Raw genomic sequence first — 10993 nt, forward strand, 5'->3', positions numbered from 1 at the left:
TGCACTATATCTGTCAAACCAATCATTCAAGTAAGTAATCTTTACCAAGAAATAGAGTTATTCGGTCCTAACAAACCATCATCACCAATCATGATCCAAATTTCAAACATTTAAAAGGAGCAAGATCTTATGACTCTAATATCTATCCAATATCCAATGAAAAAATGGACTAAAAACCATCCCGTTCATCAGATCATTGGTAAACTTTCTAGTGGAGTAAAGACTAGAGCTGCCACAACCAATCAATGTTTATTCGTAAACTTTCTAAGGGTGGTAGAACCAAAGAAAGTACATGAAGCCCTATAAGATCCTAGTTGGGTCGATGCTATGCAAGAAGAGCTCCAACAGTTTGAAAGAGAGAAGGTATGGACTTTCATTCCTTTGCCAAAGAATAAAATTGCTATTGATACTAAGTGGGTCTTCAGGAATAAGAAGGATGAGGATGGTATAGTGGTATGAAATAAGGCCAGGCTTGTTGCAAAAAGCTACTGCCAGGAAGAAGGCATAGACTATGAGGAGACCTTTGCACTAGTTGCAAGGCTAAAAGCTATACGCTTATTTCTAGCCTTCTCTGCACATAAAGGATTTTGAGACAATCAAATGGACGTAAAATCAGCCTTTCTGAATGGCAACCGAAAGATGGAAGTCTATGTGTAGCAACCTCCAGGGTTTGAGAGTTCCACACACCAGAGTATGTCTACTACTTAGACAAAGCTCTGTCTGGACTCAAGCAAGCTCCAAGAGCCTAGAATGAACATCTTTCATCTTCTCTTCTATCTAATGGTTTCGAAAAAGGTAAAAATGACACCACTTTGTTCATTGAGAGGCATATGGGTGAGATGCATCAGGTCCATATATATGTGGACGATATTATATTTGATTCAACGAACCAAAGGCACTATTATAAGTTATTTTCCTTAATGAAGAGTGAGTTTGAAATAAGCATGATGGTAACTTCACAACTCTTCCACTATGAGAACACCAATTGCAACAGGCACAAAGCTTGACAAAGATCCATCTGGAAAATTGGTGGATGTTAAGACTTACCGTGGAATGATTGGATCACTGTTGTACCTCATGGATAGTAGACCAGACATAATGTTTGCCACTTGTTTGTGTGCTAGGTACCAAGCTAAACCTAAGGAATCTCACCTTTCAGCTATCAGAAGAATCTTTCGATTCCTAAAAGGGACTCGATTCTTGTGTCTCTAGTATCCTAAGCATTATGACTTTGATCTTATTGCGTATACATATTCTAATTATGTATGATGCAAACTCGATCGAAAGAGCACATCTGAAAGCTGTCAACTGCTTGTTAACAAGCTAATAAGCTGGACATCCAAGAAGCTGAACAGCATATCCATATCTACTGCAGAAGAAAAGTATGTAGCCGGAACAAGCTGTTGTTCCCAAGTAATATGGATGAATACTCAACTCAAGGATTACGACTTTGAGTTTGATAAAATTTCAATCTTATGTGACTCTGAAGCGCAATAGCCATCACGACCAATCCAGTACAACACTCTAAGAAAAGTAGATCGATTGTCGATACCATTCCATCAAGGACCATGTAGAGAAATGTAAGATCGAAATGTTCTTCGTTCACACAGATCACCAACTTGCAGAGATATTCACCAAGGCTCTCGATGAAAAGAGATTTAATTTCTTGGTCAGCAAGTTGGGTATGCTCAATCTTCAATAATAAGTCAGAGCATCTGAATGTACTATATAGAGCTTCTACACATTGAGCATATATTTGTTTATTTTGTATAAGTCCATGAAATAGAGCCTCGACATGCACTATGAAGAGCTTCTTACTCGTTTTATCAAATTCAAGACTACAGAACTTCTTCATATACTATCAAAAGTCTCTTGATCGAGTCTGCCGATTTGTTAAGTTTGTCATATAAAGCCTATGTACCTTGACCTATAGCTCGTACACTTCATATAATTTGTGATCCAAGCATAGTTCAAGGGGGAAATCACAGACGGCCTAACTCAAGGGGGAGCCTCAGATCTCCAATGATACAGAACCTCTATATGTACTTTACAAACCTTATGCCTCGCCAAATTTTTATTTGAAGGCATGAACTCTGAATAGTACAACCATGAGCCTCTATATTCACTCCAAAGGTATGAAATCTATCTTTCAAACCATACTCTGGTCTCATCTCTCTTTATTTTCTTGAAATTACCTCTGTTTTATGTACAGAGCCACTGTATGTACTCTACAGAGCTTTTGTCGCAAGAAACTTGGATTCACGAATCTTGCATTCTTGAGAGCTCAAACTTAGGATACATAGTCTCTGTATGTACTATACAGAACTTCTGTCCCTAGAACCTCGATTTCTCAATCCCTTGAGATATTTGAAATCCTAAGTTTAGGACACAGAGCTTCTGTATGTTCTATACAGAGACTCTGTCCCAAGAAACTTAGGATCTCGCTGTATCAAAATTCTTGTTTTCTTGAAAAGCCAAATATCTTTATATTAAGAGCTTCTAAATGTACTATGCATAGCCTCTATCTCGAGGGATTAGGTATTTCATTTTCTATGACCCAGTGTATGTTGTTTTTCATTTTCTTTCTCTAATTGTTATATTCAACACAGAGGTATTTTCACTCTTTTCAAAAACTCCGTTTGAAAAACACTTGTATTATTATTTTTTAAAAATAAGGCGTATTTATACTATAATATTATATTGAGAGGTCATTTGCGTAAGGTCACAACCTCTATCCCAAATACTTCAAATAAGGGAAGCGGGACGCGCTACCTGTCAGGCCACGTGGCATCACTCCACAAGCTCTGCCAGAAAACCCTTCAATTTTGATGCTTTGAGCATATAATCACTCGAGTACCCCTAAGTAAATCCCTTATTTCAAGGAGTGATTATCCCCAAATTCAAATTTTATTTACGCCTTAAAATACCCAAATTTCTCTCAACTACCCAAATTGCTCTCAAGAACTTTGAAGACCTTCAAACCTGCAAATAAGAACATTTTGAAGAACCCTAAATTTCTAGAACCTGCAAGTCATCCCTGTTCATCAAGATTCCCAAAATTTTAAGTAAGTTCTTTGACAAACTTGTTCTAAAACCCTAAAAGGACATTCGAATCAAATTCTCCTCCAAATAACTACCCTGTTAAATGCTAAAAACCCTAAAAAGTTATTGAAACCCTAAATAGTTTACCTTCTTCTCCAAAACCACAAACCTGCAACAAAAATGTCTTCCTCAGAATCCAATAACTCCCAAACCCACACCACCACTCTCAAATCGATTGAGGGGACGAACCACAATGTGATACCCCTTCCTCAAGCCAAACAATCATGCCTTGTACCTAATCTTGGACAATTTTGATTCTAAGTATCACCCAATCGTAGACATTCTCACCACCATTTCCTTAACCTTGCCCTCACCAATGTTGATGACACTGTTCCTGAAAGTTTCATTCAAGAATTCTAGCAAACCTGAGAAGTGACAGAATCCTGAGGTTTGCCAGAATCCCAACGAAAAATAGTTGGTGAATACTCTCTCTAAGCAAGTAATGAGTATGTTAGCGTACGTATCACAAGATCGTTATTTTACCGCATTCTTCAACTGCCAACAAAGACGCATCATGGATTGGAGGAGTACGCACCACTCCCAACCGGGGACGAACTAGTTGCATTTCTCAAGATGCTGGGGTACAACCAACAGATCAGGTACTTGTCTCAATACCGGCGCCAGTTTCTACCCCCAATGTGGAACATTTTGTGCACAATGCTCAACCGTGCCCTAACTGGAAAAATTGGGAGCCTCAACATGTGCTCCACCAACATACTCTAGATCGTCTACGGGATCTTCTTTGATCTCCCACTCAACTATTCACTCATACTTTACACAGACTTTAAGGTGGCAGTGGCGAAGAAGACCCTTGATGTCACCAAGGGAAAATAACTACCTACTCTACTCTTTGCATGGTTTCTAGGACTTCTTGTAAGGCCTAGTCTTGACAAGCAGAATGTTGTTGTTTTCTACGTTCCCTGTGCACAAGGTCAATATGCTCTGGACCTACAAGCCAATTGCCGACAAGGATGGCTACCCAGCAGAGCAACTAATCCCAACAAAACTGGTCAAATACATAAAGACAAGGGAGGTCTGGAGAGCTTACAGACGTGTAAGCGAGGCAGTAGAACCGGTGCATAGAACCTCGACGTCCATAAGTGTAGCCCAAGAGGGAGAGGAGGCAGAACAACATATAAATGAGAGGGAGAGGCATGAAGGCCTAACCCAAAAAAAGAACGAAAGGGAATATCAACTAAAACGAAAGGAGAGGGAGTTGAAAAGGAAGAGAAGAGAAGAAACAAAAAAGGAGGAAGAGGCAGCCAAGACAGTCAAGGCTGCCTAAATACAGATGGAGAAGGAGGAAAGGGAGAAGAGAGAGAGAGGGAAGAAAGGGAGAAGAAAGAAAGAGAGGAGTGAGCAAGGAGAGAAGAGGAAGAGAGGAAGAGGAGGGAACAGACTATGCATCACCAAACAGAACGCTCATCCAGTTCTGACACAGAGAGCTCAGATGGAGAGGAAGATGAGAGTGAGAAGGTGAGCTCATCTTCAGAGAACTCTGAATAAGATGATGGAGAGGAAGGAGGCACTGCCCTGGCTCAGGAAGAGCCAGAGCAGGCTAGGATACAGAGTTGGCACACCTATATCCCCAGCCCAACTCCCAGTGCAACCACACAACCTGATCCAGTTGGTCGAGCAACATGGATCATTGAAACAGAGGCGCACAACTCAAAACCTCACCAGCGAACCCAGCCAGAGGTCGCATCTGCCTGTGGCCACATAATCCAAAGGGAACCCACATCCCAAGATTCATCCTCTCAACAGGGTGAATCATTTGAAAGGATAAGTGGCATATCTCTCCATGCCATACGGCTCTCCCCATAGGGGAATTTGTTTCCTCTGCATTAGTTTCTTCCCAACCATGTTCAGAGCAACGTCTAGGTGCACAAGGTGAACATCAATACATGTAAACAATATCTTAAATCATAACTTTTGATTAAAAGATCATGTAAATATATATATATATATATATATATCGAGAGCGGGGGAGGAGGGAGAATTATAAATGCTAAGTGCTAAATGTATGAGAAATAGAGTAGTGATCCTAGTCCTTGGATAAGCTGCAAAAAGCGACGACTATATATGAATACACCGTCATCATCGATGACAACCACTGAAGTCTCGTTGAGTATGTATTATCTCAATCCCAATAATGATTCTAACAAATAAAATCTAGTTTTATGGAAATGTTATCATCGATTTTTCTCTCAATTCTTTCTCGATCATATATCACAAATATAGGTTATCAAGTTTCTTAATTCTTTCTCGTTCAAATGTCATATTTTTTCAATATGAATCCGAATCACAAAATCAATCTTGTGAAAGATGTTGATTTTTATCCAAAAACGATAATGTTATAGAGCTAAAACTCAACATGGCCCGTGCAGAGCCATCACCTTCTGCATCTGCTCTGGATGAGATTCGAGCATCCTTAGCAGTATTGAGGGTTGAGTCAATGACAAATGCCTCTCCACTCGACACCCTCCAAGAATTGACTGCCCAAAATCCAGAGGCCCTTCAAAGGGTCATAGCATGCATTCAGAGGGATGAAGCTTCCACTTCATCTGATGACGCCCAGGCGCTCATCCCTCTGAATGTCCCTGTAGACTACGTCACCCAGTCGGCCATAAATGCTTTGGTTGATAGACTCCTCCAGAATGTTGCAAATTTCACCTCAGACTTCAACAGCAAGGCCATAGAGGCAGCATAATCGATACGCTGTTCCTTGGCGGCCTTCAATTATCGCATAGACATGGAGATCCTAAATGTCTCGGATGCCACAGAAGAGATCCTCAAACTCTTTGAGGAAAAAATCAAATCCATGCCCCAAGTAGAGGAGCAAAGGCCAAATAGGAGAATGGAGCCAAATGTTGGGTTTGAGTAAGAGCTTTAATGTTGTATTCAAGTTTCTCCTTAGTATATTTGCTTTGTAATAGTGTAGCTTTACTATTTTCTAGTATAAATAGTATTTTCCTTGTAATTGTCATTACCAAGTAATTAGCAGATTGTAATCAAGATTAGAGCTATAATTTCTCTCTCTCAATCAAATCAGTAACATTTGATGATTTATTCTTCTCTACTATTTTATTCATCTTGTTCTTGAAGATTTTATCATTTTTGTATGAATCTTGGACTTCACAATTGGTTTCAGAGCAGACTGCAGCAGTTTCAAGTAGAGGATTAAACTTTTTTGCACATTTTTACACGAATTTTTGAAGATTGATCGATCTGGGTTTCTAATGTTCATCACTGTTCTTGAGTGTTCTTCGTCCAGATTGGGTTTTTGAGCCTAAATTGGTTTGTTTTTTTATGTTAATTGAAAAGATTTACATCGCTAGATTCGTTTTTATGTTTCGAACAACTTTGATTCACACTAATTTTGATTTTAAGCAAGTTTTGAACCCGATTTAATCGATTTTTGAGTTTTCGTATTCTGGAAAATGTTCTTCAAAACTCATATTTTTTCATGTTTTGATCCAAATTATTGGTAAAAAGTGTGAAATATTATGTTTTTGGTTGAATATTAGTCCGCTTATCTCTTGATCGATTTAGAGTGTTATCCGCTTAAGACTTGTGCGATTTAACATCCGTGTGTTTTGAGTTGTTTGTTATAGATTTATCCGGACAACACTTGTGCGGATAATCAAGCGATTTAGCTAATCCGTCTGGTAAATCGTTGATGTCTTGAACGGATTATTGAGCGATTTAACTAATCCGACTGGTAAGTCGTTGGTAACTTGAGCGAATTAGTGGGCGATTTACACAATCCGACTGGTAAGTCGTTTAAGTGGTGTGCGATTTGTTAAGCAATTTAGAGAATCTGCTTGGTAAGACTTGTACTTGGTACATATTTGTCTATTGAGCGATTTATATTTTGATCATACATTGTCTTTGGTGATTGAATGAATTTTGACTTTTGATCGATTTAATTCTTTGACTTTTGATCGATTTGTATTAGAAGGACTTATACGTACTTTGACTTGTTGACTTAGTTGATCTTGACTTGTTAACTTGTTGACTTTTTACGTCTGATTTTCATTTTGGAATTTTGACTAAGTGTTGAAAACATCCGATTTGAGAATTTTAATTCAAATTGATTTTTGTGCCTTGTCCGTATTACATTTTGCTTAATCCGCATGAATTTTTCTTAATTGTATAAATCTGGTTAAGTGTTGATAAGTGATTTGTGTACGATTTAAACTTGTTCTTTGTCCGAACTTCTAATCCAGATAACTTGTTGAAAAGTCTATCTTTGTTGACCGGAATTTCAATCCGGATAAGCTTGACCGGATTCCTAATCCGGATAAGTATATGTGCTAAAATTTTCTAAGTGTTGAATGTGTGAAAAGTTTTGTTTAGAGATTATCATATATATTTTCGTAAACTGATCCTTTAATTCAAACTTTGAACTGCAGTTGATCCTATTTCATACGAATTTATACTATGAGTTCACGAGAAGCAATGGCTATTGGTACTGATACCAAGCCACCTGTTCTGTTTCATGGTGATTATAATCAGTGGAGAGATAGATTTCTGAACTTCATTGAGAGAATGAAAGAAGGAGATCTGATTATGCAATCTTTACTGGAAGGTCCTGCTGTATACTTCCTAGAGATACCTGCTGATGTAGTAGAAGGCATACATGCTCAGAAGGTAATCAAACAAAAACATCAATATTCAATTGAAGAAAAAGAGAGAGCCCATGCTGATGTGCTTTGCAAGTCTTATATGATGCAAGCACTGACTAATGACATTTACACTAGTATTGACAGTCATAAATCATCAAGTCACAGCATGTGGGTTGAAATTGAAATGATGATGATAGGTTCGTAAGTAGGAACTCAGCTGAAGATTACTAACTGTATTTCAGCATATGAAGAGTTCAAAGATAAAGATGGTGAAAGTCTTGATGATGTTTATAATAGGCTTGCCAGACTGTTTAATGAGCTGACAAATAATGGAATTTCAAAAACTACAATAGAGATAAATGTTAAGTTTCTTAACAATCTCCAGTCAGAGTGGAAACCATTTGCTAATCCTATTAGATTCAATAAACAGTTATCTGATATCGATATTCATGAAATCTATGAAACTCTGAAACAAAATGAGCAAGATGTTTTGGAAATCCGAAATGCAAAGAGGAAAAGAAGTTGTTGATCCTTTGGCTCTTGTATCTGAGAGAAAAGAGAAGAAATTAAAAAGCAGGTCTGGAAAGCAAGTCAAAGAAGTTAGCCAGTCAAGTGAATCTGAAAAAGAAGATAGTAACAACTCAGATTCAGATTTTGAAATGTCAGAGATCAAATAGGCAATGGCAATGTTGACTAAAGCATTCCAGAAGAAATTCTCAAAAAGGTCACACTCGAACAACCAGAGATTCTCGTCAGGCTCAAAATATGAATACAAAGACAAATTTGGCGAGAAGAAGAAATATGAAGAAAARAGGTTCGAGAAGAAGTATGAGAAAAAGCTGGAAGAAAAGAAGAAATTTACCAAAGGTGTAGCTGATGAGAACACTAAGTGTTATAACTGTGGTAAGCTAGGCCACTTTGTTATAAATTGTAGGAAGACGGTAAATCGAGATACCGACTACTGCAAGAATAAATTTCTTTTGTCCAAACAAAGAGATGCCAACAAAGCACTTATGGCTGAGGATGAACACTGGTTGAATCTGACTGATGAAGAAGAAGAAACTGAAGCTGTGGCACTTGTGTGCTTGATGGCTAGAACAGATAAAGGTTTGTCAGGTGAAGAAGAAGAACAGACAGCGAAAATGAATGAAGAGGTATTACATCAATCATGTATTAAACAGATGCAAAAGATGATACTCAAAATTCAAAGTTTCCAGCAAGAATTAAAATCAGAAAAATTGCGTTCAAATAATTTTGAAGATCAATTAAAAGCGCAAAAAGAAAAATATGTCAAAATATATATTGAAAATGCTGGAAACTTGAATTGGGCTAAGTCTTTGTTATCTGAGTCCAAACTATTTGATGAAAAATCCAATGTCTTAAAATCCGAATTATCTGATTTGAAGAAAAAATATAAATCAATAGAATTAGTTAATGAAGAACAAATTGTTAAAATAAGTAAGCTTGAACTTCAAATAATTCAGTTAAATAAAACTCTGGAGGCTAAAGAAGAAATTTTATACAAAAGAGGACAAACTGATCAAATCATTTTTCTAAACAAACCATCTGAAACGAGATATTTTAACCCTCGGGAAGGGCTGGGGTATTAAAATCCAAATTTTTTAGAAAAAGCTTTACATTATGCCTCGACCTTATATAATTATGAATATCTTTATTGTGGTCCCGAGTATTCGGTAAAATTTACAAAATCTTCTGACGAGGTCGAACAAGAAGAAGATTATAATCGTCAAAGAAAAGACAAGATGCAAGTTCCGTTTGATTATTCAAATTTAAATGAAAGTTACAATAATCAAGACTCTGCAGTTTCAACGGATTATTTCCATAGTTATTCAAAGGCAGAACTTGAAGCAAAACCAGCTGAACCAAAGCCTTACACTCCTACTCTTATTTTAGAAAAACAAGTGGTTCAGTTGGAAAAGATTTTAATTGAAGAAAGACTTTCATTTAACAAGCAAAAACAAGAATTTTTAGATAAAATTGAGCATTTACAAAATTCTATAATAAAAACGGAACATGTTGAGTCTGAGTATTTTTCGTGTGAAAAATCTTTGAGTGAAACCACTGACTCAGAAGAAATAAATGTTGTTAATGAAGAAATTAATTTTTCCAATATCTTAAATTCAGATGTTTGCTTAGATGATGAAATTGATAAGTTTGATTTTTCAAATAATTTACCCAGTCATGAAAAATTCATTGTTAAAAACAATATGACTGAGGATTCTGRTTTAGCTTCAGATTTTGAAAAGAATTTTAACCAAAAACCTGTTTCCGAGGATATTTATTATAAAAAGAATAAAACCAGAAAGAATTCAAGGAAATAGAAGAAGCTACCAAGAAAAAGAAAGATCGACATTCAAGTAAACTTGATAATTTTCTTTTTCCTTTTTCAGATAATGCGTTGAAGTTTAAGACTTATTGGAGAGTAAAAGAAGAAGACAAATTATCTACTCAACTGAAAACGAATAATTTTACTAAATCTGTATTAGATGATTCGACATTGAATAGTTCTGTAATAAGATATTCAGTTGATGAATTTTTTGATATTGGAAATAGTAAAAATAGTTGTTCTCCGAGTAGAGTAAATGAATTACTTAAGTCTTTTACTTCTTTTAGACCATACCATTTCATGCATTCTGTGATATCTTCTGTATCTAAAAATCTGATGTTTAAAGAACATTGGTTCGATACGCATAATATACCGCCAATGAAATTTATGCTTAAAGGTCCAAAACTAAAATAGGTACCAAAACCCAATTGATTCATTGTTGCAGGTTAACCGGTATGTGTGGTTCTTAGACTCCGGATGTTCTAAGCACATGATTGGTAGAAAAGAGTTATTATCGAACTTTGTTGAATCTTTTGGAGGTACAGTAAGATTTGGAAACAACCAATACGCGCCTATCCTTGGATATGGTGACATAATTTCTGGGAATTTAACTATTAAGAAAGTATCGTTTGTCGAAGGACTTGGACATAATTTGTTTAGCATAGGTCAATTTTGTGATAAAAATCTAGAAGTCTGTTTTAAAGCTAACCAATGCAGCATCCAAACTACTGATGGTAAAGAGCTCTTAGCTGGATTCAGAAGATCAAATCTCTACACGATTGACCTATCAAATACACAAGTGGATACTGATGTCTGTTTGATATCCAAGGCCACCTTGAAGGAAAATCTGTTATGGCATCGGCGTCTTTCACACCTGAATTTCAAGAATCTAAACAAGTTGGTTTGTGACAACTTG

This window comes from Cynara cardunculus, assembly GCF_001531365.2.
Source record: "Cynara cardunculus var. scolymus isolate 2C chromosome LG 13, CcrdV1, whole genome shotgun sequence".
Lineage (NCBI taxonomy): Eukaryota > Viridiplantae > Streptophyta > Magnoliopsida > Asterales > Asteraceae > Cynara > Cynara cardunculus.